We start from the raw sequence: 19,481 nt of genomic DNA on the forward strand, positions 1-19,481 counted from the left end.
GTACTTCTCGCTCTGCTCTACTTGCTCTACACTTATGACTGTGAGGCTGAGCACAATTCCAATGCCACATTTAAGTTTGCTGATGACACCACTGTCATAGGCCGAATCAAAGGTGGTGATGAATCAGGTTATAGGAGGCAGATTAAAAATCCTGCTGGCTGGTGCCAGAACAACATCTTTCTCAATGTCAGCAAGGCTAAGGAGCTGGTTATTGACCTCTGGGTGGAAACTGGAATTCCAGGAGGCCAGTACTCATTGGAGGATCTGAGGTGGAGAGGGTCAGCAGCTTTAAATTCCTGGGTCCAGCACAGGAGAAAGGGGTTGAGAGGGATAACGAATCAGTCATGATGGTATGGTGGAACAGACTCAATAGGCAGAATGGCCTAATTTGGCTCTGATGGATGTCTTAAAGCACAGACTCTCAATTCTAACGGTTACTGAATTTGGCAGAAGTGATGACCAAAGGCAGATTTCTCCCCTTTCTTCTTTAAGGAAGTTTTGGGAAAAAGACTTCGTATTTTCAGTTTACTGAGGAGGACAAAACTTCTGGATCAGAAGACTCTCTGTTTCCTGCTTGAAGGTTAGGCTATGACTGAGCACCTTCACAATTAAATCTTTTAATACTTGAGAATTTGCCTTTATAACCCCAAGCTCATGAAGTGCCCTCTTCCTGCCTGAAAAGGAAAGTAAAACTGTTTGCATCAGATGAGTGAGTGAGGAGATCAAAGCAGTGGGAGGTAAATAATGTGTCAGCACATGGACTTGAGCATTAGGAAGAGATGGATTTGCACAGACCTCATCACATTTCAAACACTCCAGGAAGTTTATATGTAATGCATCATTCTTGTGATGCGCTGTGCAAAACAGAAGAGACACACACACACACCTGCTTATTAATGCAAATATCTAATCATGTGGCAGCAACTGAGTACATCAAAGCAAGCAGACACGGTCAAGAGATTCAGTTGTTGTTCAGACCAAACATCGGAATGGGGAAGAAACATAATCTAAGTGACTTTGACTGGGAATGATTGGTGCCAGATGAGATGGTTTGAGTATCTCAGAAACTGCTGATCTCCTGGGATTTTCACGCACAGCAGTCTTGAGAGTTTACAGAGAATGGTGCAAAAAACAGAAGTATCCAGTGAGAGGCAGTTCTATTGGCCAGGCCTTAATCAGCCACCCATGCAAATCCCATGTATCCTCTACACTTTCCTCCCAACTTCACCCCTCACTTAACAGTTGCCAGTTAACCTACCAACCTGTATTTCTTGTAATGTAGGATAAAATCCACTTAGAGACATGGAGACCATGGAAATGCCTCACCATACCTGAGGCTGGGATTGAAGCTGGATCACTGCATCTTGGAGGTGGAATACTTGTGGCCCCGTCAGCTTGCACACATGAATCTCACACAAATGGCAGGTGAATCAGAAAATAATTAAATTGTGGGAGAGGTTGTTAAAGGAGAAATATTATCCAGAGTCTCCAAACCCTTAAGCATGATCTATGGGATCTTTTTTGTGGCAGTTAGTGCTTTGCTATTACAACTCAGGATGTCAGAGCTCAAGAGTTCAGTCCTTGTGTCCTCTGTAAGGAGACTGTGTGTCCTCCCTGTGGAATGAATGGGTTTTCTCTGGGTGCTCTGGTTTCCTTCCACAGTCCAAAGAGGTACCGGGTAGGGTAATTGGTCTTTGTAAATCATCCCATGATTAGGTCAGGGTTAAATCAGCATTGTCAGGAATTGCTGCAAGGTGTGGCTCAAAGGGCCGAAAGGGCCTATTCCATGCTGTATCTCTAAATAATTAAAAATAAACTCAAAATCATGATAGCCTATATAATTGTAGCCTGAAACTGCCCATGGTCTCATCAAATGACCATCTCATCTGATCTCGGAAGCTAAGCAGGCCCAGGCCTGGTCAGTACCTGGATGTGAGACCACTAGATGCCATAGGTTTTTAGTGCAGTACAGCTGCAAAGCAGCTGGCTTAATGCTTTACAGCAGGCCATGCTCTCTTCTCACCGCTTCTTCCCATCAGGTAGAAGGTACAAGAGTCTCCGGATCCCACCACCATGTTCAGGAACAGTTACTACCCCTCAACCATCAGGCTCCGGAATAAAAGGGGTTAACTATACTCACATGTCCTCCATAGAGATGTTCCAACAACCAATGATCACTCTTTAAGGACGCTTGATCTCATTATCTCACATTCTCATTATTTATCGCTATTTATTTATATTTGCATTTGCACAGTTTGTTGTCTTCTGCATTCTTAAGTATTTAAGATTTGTTAAGTATGCCCACAAGAAAATGAATCTCAGGGTTGTGATATGGTGGCATATGTGTACTTTGATAATAAAATTTACTTTAAAGTTTGAGTTTTAATTCCCACCACTGTCTGTAAGGAGTTTGTATGATCTCCCCATGACCGTGTAGGTTTCCTCTGGGTGCTCCAGTTTCGTTCCACATTTTAGGGTATTGGTTAGGTTTAGTAAGTTATGGACTTGCTATCTTAACTCTGGAAGCATGGTGGCACTTTTGGACTGCCCCCAGCACATACTCAGACTGTTTGTTGTTGATAAAAGCGACTCACTGCGCTATATGTTTCAATGTACAGTGCACGTGACAAATAAAGCTAATTTTTAAATTTAGTCTATAAGCTTCTCTGCTATTTTGGATTGGGATTGAACATGGTACAAACACATTATTGGCACCAAAAGTGCCAATGAAAATTCATAAAAATTTCTGTCCAGGAAATGGCTATTCAGCCCTTCATGAAAATTCTAGCTCCATGATGGGAACTCCATTCCACATTCAAGAACAGCAGCCTGCAGAGCATCCTTCAGAAGCCCAAGACGTGTGTGCCCACTGGCACCGACTTTGAAAGGCTAGTTTGTATGAAGGAGAAGAAGATTGGTAGTTGTCCATTATTCAGGCATAATTCCCTGATGAGATCAGATTTATACATGGTTTGTGAAACAGGAAAGGGTATTGACTGCTGAGACAGACTCTCAATAGTGGGTAGGCTGCTTAAAACATTCCACTTGCCGTGTGGGGTCCTGGGGGCCTGTCATATGTCAAATACTGTCGCAGACAATCTGTTGCTTGTTAAGTGTAGCAGGCTGTGTGAGATTCATTAAAGATCCTAGTGAAAGCAACAGTATTGTTTTCAGTAAACACAAGAGATTTTGCAGACGCTGGAAATCCAGAGTAATGCATACAAAATGCTGGAGGAACTCAGCAGGTCAGACAGCATCTATGGAAAGAAGTAAACATATAGACATTTTGGGCTCACAACCTTCATCAGTGGGCTCACAACCTTCATCAGGTCTGCAAAGGGTGGGGATGGAAGGATTACAAGCTGACAGATGCTAGGTGAGACAAGGTGGATTTATTTACTTCCAAACAAGAGAAAATCTGCTGATGCTGGAGATCCTAACAACACACACAAGATGCTGGAGGAGCTCAGCAGGACAGGCAGCATCTATGGAAAAGAGTACAGTCAACATTTTGGGCTGCAACCCTTCAGCAGGACTGGTGGATTTATTTATTTATTTAGTGACACAGTATGTAGTAGACCCTTCTGCGAAACCTCTGACAAACCCTATCCTAAATCACAGAACAAGGTACAATGACCAATTAAACCTTTGGACTGTGGAGGAAACCAGAACACCCTGAGAAAACCCATGCATCCCACAGGGAGGAAGTGCAGATTCTTTACAGAACAGCGCTGGAATTGAACTCTGAGCTCTGGAACACCCCGAGCGATAATAGGGTTACCCTAACTGCTACACTTCCATGGGTCCCCTAGATGGGGGAGGGTGGATGGTGAGAAGCTGGGAGGTGTTATGTGGAAAAGGAACATGGGTGAAGAGGAAGGAGTCTGATGGGAGAGGAGAGAGGACTATGGGAGAATGGGTGGATGAGGGGCACAAGTGGAGGTGATAGGCAAGTAAGAAGAGAAGAGGCAATAGAGGAGCTGGGGTGAGAATGAAAGAAAGGGGTAGAATTTCCAGAGGTAAGAGAATTTGCTGTTCATACCACCTGGTTGGAGGCTACCCAGGAGAAATTTGAGGTGTTGCTTCTCCAACCTGAGAGTGGCCACATCACAGCGATAGAGGAGGACGGGCACTGAAGTGTTGGAATGGCTCAGATTGTTTTCTACCTCTTGTGCTCTTGAAAGGTCAGTGTGCAAAGGCAGACATTTCCTCTGTCACTGCGAGAGGAAGTTGTTGTTCAGAACCTTTGCGTTGCTCTGTGTCACAGGGTTGTACGGCGTGCTGGTCTGTGTTTCCCAGTGAAGTAGTCCCATCAATCTGTGTTTGGCCCACTGCCCTCTTTACCTCTCCTGTCATAGCAAAAGCCCTCCTCACCACTGAGCATATCCACATGGAGCTCTGCTGCGGGAAAGCAGCATCCATCATTAGTCACGCCGTGCTCTCTTCTCACTGCAGCCTTTGGGAACGAAGTACCCACCGGGTTCAGGAGCCATCAAGGTCCAGCAGAAAATCCGCTGCCCATTAATTAATGGACATTGTTCATTCTAATTCTTTTTTTTGGTTGTTGGATTATACCCTTCCATAGGGGGCTTGCGTACTTGTTTACCTGTAAATTTAACTAATTTGCTATCGCCCCTTGTTTGCAAATTTGAAAACAATGGTCTGTCCATAGCATGTTTAGTGCAATTGCCTTATATTGCCAGTAATCACCGTTTAGGTTTTGATTCCCGCCACTGTCTGTAATCAGTTTGTACGTTATGCCCGTGACTGCATGTTTCCATCGGGTGCTCGGCTTTCCGCCTACACTGTAAGGATTTATAGGTTAGAGTTCATAAGTTGTGGGCTTGCTATGTTGGCAATGGAAGCAGAGCAGTCTGTTCTCAGCACATCCTTGGATTGTTGCAAGCTCCACGTGTTACTGTATATTTCGATGTAGATGTGACAAAGCTAATTCTCATCATTAAAATGCCATTTTGAGAAGCCCAAAGTTTGTATTAATGGTCTTGTTGTGGAGCATCTGCTTCTACACTTCCAGGAATACCACAGTCTGAGTATAACATATCAAGGGTTGGCTTTCTGAGTATGCATCAGCTAAGTTTTCTGAATGTCTAAATGAACTATTCTGTCCTTAAGGCTGCAACAGCGATTATGAGCTTACTCTCCCTGTAGACCAGAAAATTGGATCAAATCTAAGCCTCTTGGCTGTCTTTGAACCTGGTGATCAGGGTCTTTAGGCTTCTGTGCCTCATGCAAAGCAAGATGATGTCCGGATGCTGGGGTTCTTTGATGGATGTTACCTTCTTAAGGCAGTGCTTCCTGTAGATGCCACCAGTGGTGGTGAAGGATATACCCTTGATTGATTGGTTGATTTATTTATTATATTTTATTTTATTCTATTCCATTCCAATCATTGAATTGAATTGACTGTTACTCTCATCCTTCATAGACATAAGGAGTAAAAATCTTTATGTTACGTCTCTGTCTAAATGTGTAATGTACAATTTATAGTAATTTGTAATCAATGGTATGTACAACAGGACAGTCAATACAGCATAGAAATACAATTGTATCAGCATGAGTTAATCAGTCTGATGATCTGGTGGAAGAAGCTGTCCCGAAGCCTGTTGGTCCTGGCTTTTATGCTGCTGTACCGTTTCCCGGATGGTAGCAGCTGGAACAGTTTGTGGCTAGGGTGACTCGGGTCCCCAGTGATCCTTTGGGCCCTTTTTACACACCAGTCTTTGTAAATGTCCTGAATAGTGGGAAGTTCACATCTACAGATGTTCTGGGCTGTCCGCACCACTCTCTGCAGAGTTCTGCGATTGAAGGAAGTACAGTTCTCATACCAGGCAGTGATGCATCCAGTCACAATGCTCTCAATTGTATACCTGTAGAAACTTAGGATTTGAGGGCCCACGCCAAATTTCTTCAACTGTCAGAGGTGAAAGAGGCGCTGTTGTGTCTTTTTCACCACACGGGCGGTATGTACAGACCATGTGAGATCCTCGGTGTTGTGCATGCCAAGGAATTATTCCTCTTATTCCTCCTGTTCGGATTCCTACTGTACCTATTGTAGGGAGGGAGATGGAGATAGATACTTTATTAATCCCAAAGGGGTTTACTGTCACAGTAGCAATGCAAGGGCACAGATATAAATATTAGAAGAGAAGTAGAAAAAATAAAAAAATAAGTCACCACAAACAGTCTAACAGGAGGGGGTCATCACTCATGAGGTTGACTCATTATAGAGCCTAATGGCTGAAGGTAAGAGTGACCTCATATCGCACTCTTTGGAGCAGTGCATTTGTCTTAGTCTATTACTAAAAGTGCTTCTCTGTTCAGCCAAGGTGGCATGCAGAGGGTGAGAAACATTGTTCAGAATTACCAGGATTTTTCTCAGGGTCCTATGTTCTGCCACAGCCTCCTGTGTGTTCTGTTTGACTCCTATAACAGAGCCAGCCTTTCTAATCAGTTTATTGAGCCTGTTGGCATTATCTGTGTTGATACCATTGCCCCAGCACACCACCACATAGACGGTTGTATTGGTGACAAGACTGGTAGAACATGTGAAGGAGAAGCTTGCATACTCCAAAGGACCTTCATCTCCTCAGGAAATAGAGGCAACTCTGGCCCTTCTTGAACACAGACTCTGTGTTGGTGCTCCACTCAAGTCTGTCATCCAGGTACTTGTAGGTCCTCACCACATCCTCATCCTCACCATCAATAGTAACAGGGAGCAGTGCAGGCTTAGTCTTCCTAAAGACCATCTCCTTTGTCTTACTAATGTAGAGCTGCAAATGATTCATCTTGCACCATGTGACAAAGTTCTCCACCAGGGCTCTATTCATTCTCCCATCCTCCCTTTATACACTCAACTATTGCTGAATCATCAGAGAATTTCTGCAGATGACATGACTCAGTGTTGTATCTAAAGTCTGAGGTGTACAGGGTAAATAGGAAGGGAGCCAATACATTCCCCTGTGGCCCCCTGTGCTGCTTAGAGCCAGGTCTGACACACACTCTGAATCCGCACAACCTGTGGTCTGCCAGTCAGCTCGTCCACTATCTGGAATACAATGGAAGTGCATTGAATGGAGCTTTTCCCTCAGCAATGAGGACTGTATGGTATTGAATTTTTTAAAAACCTCACAGTGCTGTCCTGCTTATCCAAATGGGAGTAGGCTCTGTTTAGCGAGTAGATGACAGAATCATCAACTCCAGTGTGCTCCTGGTAGGCAAACTGCAGGAGGTTGAGGTCTGATCTGACCAGGGGTCAGAGGTGAACCAGGAACAGCCTCTCTAGACTTCATGCTGTGTGGAGGTTAGGGCTACTGGACCGTAGTTATTCTTGACTTTTGATTGGCCCTTCTTGGGTACTGGGACCACACATGACGTTTTCCACACAGTTGGGGCCCCTCCCAGGCTGAGACTCAGAGTGAAAATGCACTGGAGAACTCCACACAGCTGCTCAGCAAACTCCTTCAGGTCCCTGGGATTCACACCATCCTGTCCCAATGCTCTGCCAGGTCTGAGTTTCCCCAGAGCTTTTCTCACCTGCTCAGTAGTGAAGGTGAGTCCCGTGATGACTGGGGAGTTGGTGGAAGGTGGGGGCTGTGGGAGATGAATATTGGGATGATAGCAGTTGCTGTGTGGAGGGTAGGTTCAGGGCAAGAAGAGTATGTAGACAGTGGTAGCCTGTGTTGTTCATCCACGTGTTGAACTGGCGGTGGGGAGGGAGGAGGGTAGGCATTGGTGCTGAGGAAACATTGGTCTCAGGACATGACCTCTTCTTATTGCATCCATCAGGAAGGAGGTACAGGAGCCTGAAGGCACACACTCAATGATTCAGGAACAGCTTCTTCCCCTCTGCCATCTGATTTCTGAATGGACATTGAACCCATGAATACTACCTCACTACTTTTTCATTTCTATTTTTGCACTACTTATTTTAACTATTTTATATATATATATGTATGTATGTACATTGTTTGTTTTACTTCTATTTCTATTTTTTATGTTGCTGCATAACAACAAATTTATGACATGTGCCAGCGATATTAAACCCAATTCTGAAACTGTGATCTAATTCGTGTTATATGAGGCCTTTATATTTTGTGCATTGGTTCATAAAGTAAAGCACATCTGATGCAATTTAGATCATCTTATTGACATATGCTGCATCCAATGACCTTGTGTTCTTTAATACCCCTCCACTTTCTCCACTGTGTATTCCCTTGCCTTAGTCCATTTGTGTCCCTGACCCTTAATGTTCAAAGTAAAGTTATTATCAAATTATGCATATACTACACATGGTGTATATGTCACACGGTCTGCTGGATAATCACATAATAAGTTCTGAATCTCTTTACTTGAGTATCATGGCAGTAAGATAGACTAAAAAGTTCAAAATTAACTTAATTGTCAAAATATGTATCTGTCACCAAATACCACTGTGAGATTCATTTACTTGCAGGCATTCACAGTAGAAACAAAGAAGTCCAATTGAATCAATGAAAACCTACACACAATGACTGACAAGCAACCAATGTGCAAAAGAAGGCAAACTGTGTAAATACAAATAAATAGAAATAAATAAATAATACTGAGAACATGAGTTGTAGAGATTTGAAAGTGAGGCTATAGGTTGTGAAATCAGTTCAGTATTGAAGTGAGTCAAGTTATGTTATGTTAAATCTCATTGGCCATTTGTCTGAATAGTTAACCGATTTTGCAGGAAAAAATGACCAATGTGATTTAATGTAACATAATCTGTATCACCTGGCAGTATAAAATCTTTGTTCTCACCGTCAACAATGCAACCAACGTTAGTACTACCTGCAGTAACACACACAAAACACTGGAGGAACTCAGCGGGTCAGGCAGCATCTATGGAAGTACTTAAGTAGAACAAAAATCCTATAGAAATACTATTTTATCACCTGCAGACTTTGTTTACATGTTCCCTACATTTAAGAATAAGACATTAGTATGTCTCAGCAAGAATCCAAAGACTGAATCCTGTGGAACCACACTGACAACAGACCTTCAGACACAAAAACGACTCAACACCCAGAGCATCTGTTCATTCTGTTCGTAATAATAGCTTCCATTCTATGCAAACTTCCACAAACTGCACAATTGTTCCCCTTGCTTACTTTCTGCTCTCAGCTCCCAATCCGTTGAATGCCAACGCTATACAATTTCTTTGTCATTCTTCGTTGCCTGACCTAAGATCATGAAAATATTTTAACCACAAATGTAAAGATGATCTGTCACTTCATTTGTTTTTGTGAAAACTATTAGATTCAGATGTGTGTCTGCTGTGAGTATTATACAGTGGTTCTAATTTAGTTTGAAAGAATCAGAATCAGGTGTAACATCACTGGCATATGTCGTGAAATTTGTCATATTGCGGCAGCAATACATAAAATATATATTAAATTACAGTAAGAAATATATATAGATATTAAATATGTAGTGTAAATACAGAGCGAGAGCAGTGAGGTAGTGTTCATGAATTCATTGTCCATTCAGAAATCTGATGGCAGAGGGGAAGAAGCTGTTTCTAAAACATTGAGTGTGTGTCTTCAGACTGCTGTACCTCCTCCCTGATAGTAGCAACGAGAAGAGGGCATGTCCTGGGTGAATGGGGTCCTTAATAATGGATGCTGTCTTTTGAAGATGTCCTTGATGCGGGGGGGGGGAGGTGGAGGGGTAATGCCCATGCTGGAGCTGGCTGAGTTTGCCACTGCCTGTGGCTTTTTCCATTGCTGTGCAGCCCCCCCCCCCCCATACCAGACAGCAATGCAACCAGTTAGAATACTCCCCACAGTACAGTGACCAAACCATTAATCTTGAACGGCTGATGGTTTGACTTTGTGGCCTTCGATAATTTTTTCAATGAAGGCAACTTTCTTCTTGATGGTGTGAGTTGTTAGGAGTGGTGTGATACTAGCTAATCAGTTTTGCTTTTGGCAATGAGAACCACAGACCATCACTGAGAATCAGAATCAGGCTTAATCTCACAATGTGCCACAATGAGGCCCCTCTTAGGGTGAAAGATCAACACCTTATATTGTGTCTGGGTAGCCTCCAACCTAATGGCATGAACATAGATTTCTCCTTCTGGTAAAAAAATTCCCAAGACTTCCTGGCCTTTTCTACTCCCCACTCTGGCCTTTAACCACTTCTTACCTGCCTATCACCTCCCCAGGTCCTCTCCCCCCACCTCCCCTTTCTCCAATGGTCCACTCTCCTCTTCTGTCAGCTTTCTTCATCGCCAGCCTATTATCTTTCTCTCCCACTTGGCTTCACCTATTACCTTCTAGCTATCTTCCTTCCCCTCTCCCCATCTTTTTATTCTGGCATCTTCTCCATCCTGATGAAGGGTCTCAGCCGGAAACGTCAACTGTTTATTCATCTCCATAGATGCTGCCTGACCCGCTGAGTTCCTCCAGCATTTTGTGTGTGTTGCCTTGAATTTCCAGCATCTGCAGGTTTCTCATTTTTATGTTGTGAATTTGTTGTTTGTGGCATCACTGCAGAGCAGTACATCAGAAATACTATAAATTACAGTAAATATATATTAAAAAATTAATTAGTGCAAAAATAGAGTAATAAAAGAAAAAATAATGAGATATTGTTCATTGTCTCTTCAGAAATCTGATGGCAGAGAGGAAGAAACTACAAGGGGTGATTGATAAATTCATGGCCTAAAGTAGAAAGAGTCAATCTTAGAAAACCGAGCATATTTATTTTTCAACATAGTACACACTTAGTCCAGCGGTCGTGGAGCATACGGATCCCTTCTTTGTAGAAGTAGTCCACAGCAGGGGTGATTGATAAGTTTGTGGCCTAAGGTAGAAGATGAGTTATTAACTTCAAACTTCCTGCATTATCACTCAAAGAGTTGAACTGCACTTCCATATAATGAGAACATCTTGGTCCTCCAGGTGGTCCACAGCAGGGGTGATTTATAAGTTCGTGGCCTAAGGTAGAAGGAGATGAGTTATATAGCTCTTGTTACTTGCACGTGCAGTTCAACTCTGAGTGAAAGTGCAGGAAGTTTGAAGTTAATAACTCATCTCCTTCTACCTTAAGCCATGAACTTATCAATCACCCCTTGTTGTTGACCACTTCTGGAGGTCCAAGACACTGACTTCTACAAAGCAGGGGTCTGTATGCTCCACGGCTGCTGGACTAAGTGTGTAAATGTAGGAAAAATAAATGTGCTAGGTTTTCTAAAATTGGCTCCACCTTTGGCCACAAACTTATTAATCACCCCTCGTATTTCTAAAACACTGGGAATGTATCGTCATTTATTGGCTTTGGTTTATTGGAATGATGGTTTGACATTCATTTCATTTTGTCTCAAACTCAGTTTACTGAGAATACAAATAAAATCTGCTACAGTACCTTTTCTCTGGAACTGGTAACGGGTAAACGGACGAGGATGTTTACATTTTTTCAGTGGTAGTGTGGTGGTGTCATTGAAAATGCTGTCTTTGTCTGATTCTAGATTCATAGACTACAGCACAGAAATCCCATCTAGTCCATGTAAACGGTTAATCTGCCTTGCCCCATCAATTACCTATGGCCCATATCCCGCCATGTCCTGCCCTTCAATGTACTTATCCAACCATCTCTTAAAAGTTGAAATTGGGACTCCCCCCCTCCATCACCACTTCCATTGGCATCTTGTCCTACATTCTCACCACCCTCTGACTGAAGATGGTTTCCCCCTCAGGCTTCCCTTAAATATTTTATCTTTCACCCTTAACCCATGACCTCTAGTTCTTGTCTCACTCAACCTCAGTGGAAAAAGCCTGTTTGAACTTACCCTCTCCTAATATCATACACCTCCCCTCATTCTCCTACATTCTAGGGCAGGAGTTCCCAATTTTTTTAATGTCATGGTCCCCTACCATTAACCAATGGGTCCATGGACTCCAGATTGGAAATCCCCTGCTCTAGGGAATACAGTCATAACCTAATTAACCTTTCCCTACAACTGGTAATATCTATCATAGTTTTGTATCCCTTTGTATGTTATGTTTCCAGATTGGGGATGTTATATTTTGTAACTTCAAAGCACTAAGCCAATTCAAAGGAAGACACAGGAGTCCAAAATGTGGCTCCAACTTCGAGTTTCATTGCAGTGAGGCGCACATGTATCATGTGCTTGCGTTGTGACACGTGGCGGAGATCAGGCAGAGGTTTTGAGCAACAAAAGGCGTCTAGCATGTGACGAGGGTGTGCCTGTTACCAGCAAGCTTGATGTGGAGGAAGTATTGCAAATCCCACCCAACTGCCATACACTATTATTTTCCAGGAGCTCAAATTTCCGTTCTTGTTTCCCAGTGAGTTCAATGCTTCTCCAGGAATATCCCTTAGATTTTTTTAGCATATATATTCCAGGGATATATTGTATATATACAGGTCCCTGGTCTATGTACACTACTTCACAATTGCTCTTTTGCACTATTGATTTATTTGATTTGATTTATAGGTTACGTGTTGTAATTTGCTATGCTTGCACAGTACTGCTGCTATAAAACAGCCAATTTAATGACTTTCGTCAGGAGCAATAAACCTGATCTCACACAACTGCTGCCCCAAGAAAGCAGCACCCACCATCCAGACCATGTTGTCCTCTCCCTGATGCCATCGGAAAGGAGGTGCAGGAGCCTTAGGTCCCATACCACCAAGTTTAGGAACAGTAACCACCCCTGAATCTTCAGGCTCCTGAACCAACATGGATAACTTTACTCACCTAAATTCTCATCCCTCCACTCTCTCTCCTCCCTCACCTCTTCTCCCCTCCCCACCCCTTGACCCCACACCCTCACCATTCCCCCACCCTCTCTACCTCTGCCTCCCCTACCCCAGACCCTTCACCTCCCCCTCCCCAGAGCCCCTCTCATCTCCCCTCTCTTCCCCCTCCTCTCCCCTTCCATCTCCCACTCCCTTTTCATCTCCCTCTTTCTCCTCCTTTCCCTCTCCATTTCAGAGTTCAATTCCAATGCCATCTGTAAGGAGTCTTTATATGGCTCTACAAGTTGAAGTTTAATTGTCATTCAACCATACATGAATACAGAAAAATGAAACAGTTATTCCAGGGCCAAGGTGCAAAACAGTCATACATTTTTTGTGTGACTGCATGTTTACTTGCTATCTTATATGTGCTATTTGTGCCTTGTGCTGTGTATGGAATGTAGCCCAAGACCCCGCGTGACATGTCCTGTAAATTGATGGTGCTTGGGTGTTTCCAGCAAGGATAAGCAATTCCCAGCAGTTTGCAAATGAACATACACATGCATGCACACACACAGTGCTGGTTATCATTGCACCGATCGAACACTGGAGGCCAGAACCCAACCCAGTGTGGACGCCGTGCTACACTACCTCTGCTGTCTCTGCTCCAGGATGGCTGTAACAGGTGAGCCCGCGGCATGAGGCCTAGTGCTCAGTCTGGTTGAGGCCACGCAGCTCCCTCGCTGTCTGTATCGCCAATAAACAAGGGAAACTGACCTGCAGCACTTTACATTATCAGTGTCCAACAGGGTTTTGCAATCACATGAGAAATGCCTAAGACAATCACTCACTGTTTGACAGCACTTCGTGCACTGATTCCGATGCCTTCCTGCGGCGGGCAGTAACAAGGCCTGCAGCAAGTCCAGCCCTTCCGCCATTGACCTCCTCGCTGGTGGGGTAGACCTGCAGTACCTGAAATTCTTAATGTCCAGCCTTGTCCTGCAATTGTAAAAAAGATATTTAAAAGCAAAAGACAAAATCACCTTTGGTTGGCACCCAGGAGGCCGCTGCATCTGATCACGCTGCTGTCTTACGGGAAGTTCCCTGGGTGTTCTGGTCCAAACATATTCTGGATAGGTTAATTGTTCTTTGTAAATTGTCCTGTCATTAGGGTAGGCTTAATTGAGGTTGTGGGGTTGCTGGAGTGGTGTGGCTCAATGGGTTGGAAAGGGCCTACTCCACCCTGTATTGCCAAATAAATAAACAAACATATACATTCTTTGATAATAAATTTTTTTTAAATCTTGAATTTGTAATAACGCTTTGTGTTTAATGATTCAGCCTGGCTTTTGAATGCTGCATTTGGCACCGAATGGGCTAGTGCTTTCAGAGTGAGTCGCCTTGCAGAACCCAGAACAGATTAAATAACCATGTCCTGTCAAAGATACAACCTGCAATTCACACTGAAACTCGGATTAAAATGCCTTCCACGTGCTTACATTGGTCTCAGGACTCTCGAACAGTGAGGTGTTCACAGGTTATGAATGGGTTGTGGTTGCATTAAAACATTTCTGCAGATTTTGTCAGGCCTGTAGCGAGAGACAGGCTAATCCCAGTCTCGGGAACATCATTTCAGGATCAGAAGTCAGCCCTTTGGGACTGAGTCAAGCAAGTTCTGTACTTGGTGCGATCTCCTCCAGAGGATGGCAGATGTTCATTCAGTGAATATCGCCCAGTCTGAGGTCAATAAGATTTTGGAAACCTGCGGAATTGGGATATGTTATGTTTTGTAACTCCAAAATATTAAATAAGTTGAACGGAAAAGACGGAGCCCAGAGATAATGTATCTTAGTTTTGTTTTTTATACCAAATGGCAGTGTCATGGCGAAAGTAATTCATGTATCTTTGTATATAGCCTGAAGTGAATTATTTAAACAAAGAATATATTTACAATATTACTCAAATACTACTGAAATATTAAATACAGAGTAGGATAGGGGGAGTTAGAGGTGGGGATATAATTTGGGAAATGTTAGCCATGTTTATCCGTATGGCCAGTTGCCTGCTGTTTTTTCTTCCGTTGTTCAGGCCTCTCCCTTAATTAGTTGTATGTGAATTTCTGAGCGAGGGGTATAAATTGGTACTGCTGTCTGAAGTCCATCCCAACCTCCCAGAGCAGGTAATGGCAAGGAACTCTGCTGAGCTAAGGAGCGTCTGATTTGAGCTGACCACCTGCTGACTCAAGATCGCTTCCTGTGCCAAGATGGTAATGAGCTCAGAACAGATGCAAACTTTTTTGTTTAAAAAAGGATCTTTGTTCAAAACCCGTGGGCATTGCCACTGCAAAACCACAGTGATTTCTGTGGAGGGGAAGACTCTGTGCTCATATGGGATATTTTTCATCTCCTTGAGGTGCCCCTTAGGAATTCCCTGTGGTAGAGTTTAGTTTAATCCCAGATATTACAGCAAATACAATTACCGCTATGTTCAAGTAGCGACCAGTTTCAGTGTTGTTAGTGGCTTGTAATATTAATTAGAAGCTCTTTTCCTTGCAAGCGCTAGCCAAAACACTCGTCCTCCCAGTGGCTTGAACGGTCATCAACGTCATTTTGGAATTTGATCCAGATCCCAGGCTGAGCAAATGAGTCCCAGAAAAAAAATCAGGCATAAAAGACAGCAGATGCTGTAATCTGGAGCAAAAGACAATCTGCTGGAGGAACTCAGCTGGTCAGACAGTATCTGTAGCAGGAAATGCACAGTTAGACTTCACGTTGAGTCCCTTCACCTGGAGACAAGTTTAAAACGATTGTCCATTTCCTTCTGCAGATTTTATTTACTTAGAGATACAGTGCAGAATATACCCTCACCGCCCAGCAACCCACCAATTTAACCCTAGCCTAATCACAGGAAATTTACAATGACCAATTGACCTGCTAACTGGTATGTCTTTGGACTGTGGGAGGAAACCAGAGCACCCGGAGGAAACCCTCAAGTTCATAGGAAGGATGTACAAACTCAGTACTGAAATTGAACTCTTAACTCCAGAATGCCTCAATTCGTAATATCGTCACACTACTCACTACGCTACCATGCAAGACTCTCAAAAGCAAAGTCCTGGCTATAAGTATGGGGTTTACAGAAGGACCGAAGGAAAATATTTTGCATTTCAAGCTCTGGAATATGGATGCCTTTCTGTTTGGTCCTGAGATCTGAACACAATAATTCTCAACCCAGTTCAGTTTCAGTCCTCTGGGTGACTTTGAATACTCTTTTGAGTGTGGATGACTTCACTCACCTCAACATGAACTGATCACTGAACACAACCTCTGATCTCGCTTTCAGTGACTCTGTTCGCAGTTTTATTTATTTGTATTTGCACGATTTGACTCCTTTTGCACATCAGTTGCCTGTCAGTCTTTGATTCGATTGTATTTCTTTATTCTACTGTAAATGTCCGCAAGAAAATGAATCTGAGGGTGTTGTATGTTGACAGGTGTACAGAATAGACCTTGATAATAAGTTTACTGTGAACTTTCTGAATGCAGAAATGTGGCCTGAAAGTAGCAGTATAATCTGTTCTGGGTAGACACACCGTTCAGTCAAAAGGAGGGCCACTGTCCGTTAGGCATGGAATTAAATTCCCCGGTGTCTTGGAAAGAAGACTCTTGGATCTTTCCCTCTCTGGGCTACTTGCAGTCCAGCCCACCTGCTGCCGTTGGTCATGGAGCCTGAAACCCGAGTCCCTTTCGCAGCTGTGCAAGTCATTAAGGCGATGGGCAGGCCCCGGTGAGCGCCTTGGCAGCGCAGGGAGAGGTCAGCCGCTGCCCAGCGTAAACAGTTCCAGCTCCCCAGCGGCTCCGCATCTGGGGGTCTCCGCTGCTGGAGGAACGCGTTGCAAAACAGAGCTGCAAGACAGCTGTGCGCAGCCTTTGGGTAAATAATTAAAAAAAACCGTACAGAAGGGAACAGTGTTGTGGGAACTTTACAAACTCTGTGTGCCGCTGACCAGTCATGTTGTTTTTTCCAGCGGCTTCAGCGAATGGCGGGAGACTGACGACCAGAGGGTGGATTCTGGGTGGGGGAAGGGTGCTGAAGAGGTGAATTAATACCTTTATGTAGTTGGACTCTGCTAGACAACTGTGGCCCAAAAAAGGTTGCCCCTCCTGCCAAGGGAAGCGTTGGAACGGTTTTGTAGGAATAGCAGTGAATTCTGCTTGTGGGATAACATGGTAGAAAATCTACAAAACTAATGAACTGCGTGATCATCCTTTGTATAGTAAGTTTCACATGGTAACGTGTCCTGGCCCTGCTCAATCTGAGGTGTTGTGTTTTGTGAGGTCAGGTTCTGCTGAGCTCCTGTGTGCTGAGTGTTAGCTGCGGCGGTCGGGCCTTTAGAAACGGTCACTGGCGGCACAGGACAGAGCTGCAGGAAAAATCATAAACACCAGAAAGTCTGCTGATGCTGGAAATCCAGACCAACACAGACAAAATGCAGGAGGAATTCAGCAGGTCAGGCAGCACCTATGGAGGGGAAATATACATCAGACGCTTCAGGCTGGGACCCTTCTTCAGGACTGAGAAGGAAGGGGAAAGCTGCCAGAATAAGGAGGTGGGGGAGGGGAAGGAGTCTAGCCAAAGGAAAAATCATTGCAGACATTGCCCACCCAGTAAACTTCATATTCCAAAAGCTCCCTTCTGGAGAGCTGTTAAAACAAAAAACTTCACTATATCTTAAAAGAGTCTTCCCCCGGTTCTGTCAATCTGACCAACCATTCTAGTTAGCCCTCTCCCATCTTCGACCTATTACCCCATCACTACTCTGTACTGTAAACACTTTAAACCACTTTTCACAATGCTGTTTACGTTGTGAATACAAACTGATATATATGTACATTTTGTTCCACATCTGTCCCTTAATCACTAACTTTATATTATTTTTTATAATTGTTGAATGCCATGCCAACACTCCACAGCAAATTCCTAATACATGTAAATGTATATGGCTAGTAAAGTAGATCCTTGAATAGGTTGCTCTATTGCCTTTTAATCAGCAAGTTTCTGGTTCGAATCCCGCTCCAAATATTGAGGTTAGCTCCATACAGCTTGACGCTGAGGGATCATCGTACGATCTGTCAGATGGGATCTTAAACAAAGAGTAACACTCACAAAATGCTGGAGGAACTCAGCAGGTCAGGCAGCATCTATGGAGAGAGATAAACAGTTGTTGCTTCGGGTGGAGACCTTTCATCAGGACTGATAAGGATGGGGGAGGAATGCAGAATACAAAGGTGGGAGAGGGGATGGTGGGGAAACTAGAATGTGATAGGTGAAGCCAAGTGGGTTGGGGGGTGGTAGATGGAAAAGGTAAAGGGTAAAGAAGAAGAGATCTGATGGGAGAGCAGAGCAGACCATGGAAGGAGAAGAGGCACCAGAGGGAGGTGTTGGGCAGACGAGGAGAAGAAAAGAGGTAATGGGGAGCTGGGTGGGGGGAATTTCTTGTGTTTATGATCTTAAAGATCTTGTTTTTTCTCAGACCAATATGAAAACGGGCCCATAGCCACTATTTTCAAGAAGAATAGTGGATAATTTCTTAGCCAATATTGATTCCTTGATCACAATCACTGAAATGTATCAAGGATCAACTTTATTCACCATATACATTTACACACACTTGGAATTTGCTGTGATGTGTTGGTCAGGGTGTGATATGTAACGAAAACAACATCCAACAAGAATAAAGAAGTATATTAAAAATAAAGTTAGTTACTAAAGGACAGCTATGGAATAAAACATGTGTAAACCAGCATGCATTTACCAAAGTCTGCAAGTCCAGTGGTAAAGGCACTGGGTTGTGTTCTCCAAAGGTCAAAGACCCAGTGTATGTGTGACTGGGGCCAATGACTGGCCCAGAGGTGGTCTGTCCTGAAGATGGAGGCTTGTCTGTGTATGAGTGGGTGAGGCATGTATTAAGAATTTACTTTGGTCTGTTGGTAAGGGTACGACATGCAACAAAAACAACAACATTAAGCAATTAGAATAAAGAATGACATGAAAAGTAAACTTGGAAGTTTGTGTCCATTTGTGTCCTTCAGTCCCATTTATTCCCATCCCAGTGCAAGCTAAGCCCATCACCGCTAATGGGTCATAGGCTGCTGAGAGCAGCTCATCAGATTCCTCTGCCCTAGGCCACTCTTTCAAGTTGTCCTCACATGTAACCCATCCTCAGAGATCCTCCTCCTCCCAGGGGCAAGGTCTTTGGAGCCTCTGTAGCTCTGGGTTACCAGCCCCATACCCAAGCTGCCTCCTTTTGCAGCTGGGCTTGGGACCATCCATGGCAGAGTTCACGCTGTTAACAGCATTCTCTACCTTTTCTCTGTAGATTAAAACTCATAGAACCACAGAGCGCTACAGCAGAGAAACAGGCCTTTTGGCCCATCCAGTCCATGTCAAACTGTTATCTTGCCTAGTATCATTGGCCTTTAATGAATCAAAGCCCTCCATACCCCTTCCACCATGTCCCAATCGAACCTTCTCTGAAATGTTGAAATCCAACCGGCATCCACCACTTCCACTGGCATCTCTTTCCACATCCTCACCACCTCTGAGTGAAGACGTTCCTCCTTATGTTCCTCTTAAACATTTCACCTTTCACCCTTAACCCATGACCTCTAGTTTTAGTCTCACCCAACCTCAGTGGAAAAACTCGCTTGCAGTTATCCCATCTATAC

The 19,481-nt window shown here is 43.8% G+C and overlaps 1 protein-coding gene and 1 long non-coding RNA gene across 2 annotated transcripts in view; one reads left to right on the forward strand and one right to left on the reverse strand.

Moving 5' to 3' along the window:
* The window catches only part of zcchc24 (zinc finger, CCHC domain containing 24), a 216,318-nt gene that overhangs the window by 32,515 nt on the left and 164,322 nt on the right, over nucleotides 1–19,481 (forward strand). The gene's annotated exons all lie outside the window — the stretch shown is intronic.
* On the reverse strand, nucleotides 2,916–18,767 carry LOC132379134 (uncharacterized). The gene is made up of 3 exons (XR_009507308.1): nucleotides 16,049–18,767; nucleotides 13,605–13,752; nucleotides 2,916–6,067 (listed from the first exon to the last, which is right to left on the reverse strand). It is a non-coding gene; the product is annotated as an uncharacterized LOC132379134 (long non-coding RNA).

This window comes from Hypanus sabinus, chromosome 21 (genome assembly GCF_030144855.1).
Source record: "Hypanus sabinus isolate sHypSab1 chromosome 21, sHypSab1.hap1, whole genome shotgun sequence".
In the NCBI taxonomy this organism is placed as follows: domain Eukaryota; kingdom Metazoa; phylum Chordata; class Chondrichthyes; order Myliobatiformes; family Dasyatidae; genus Hypanus; species Hypanus sabinus.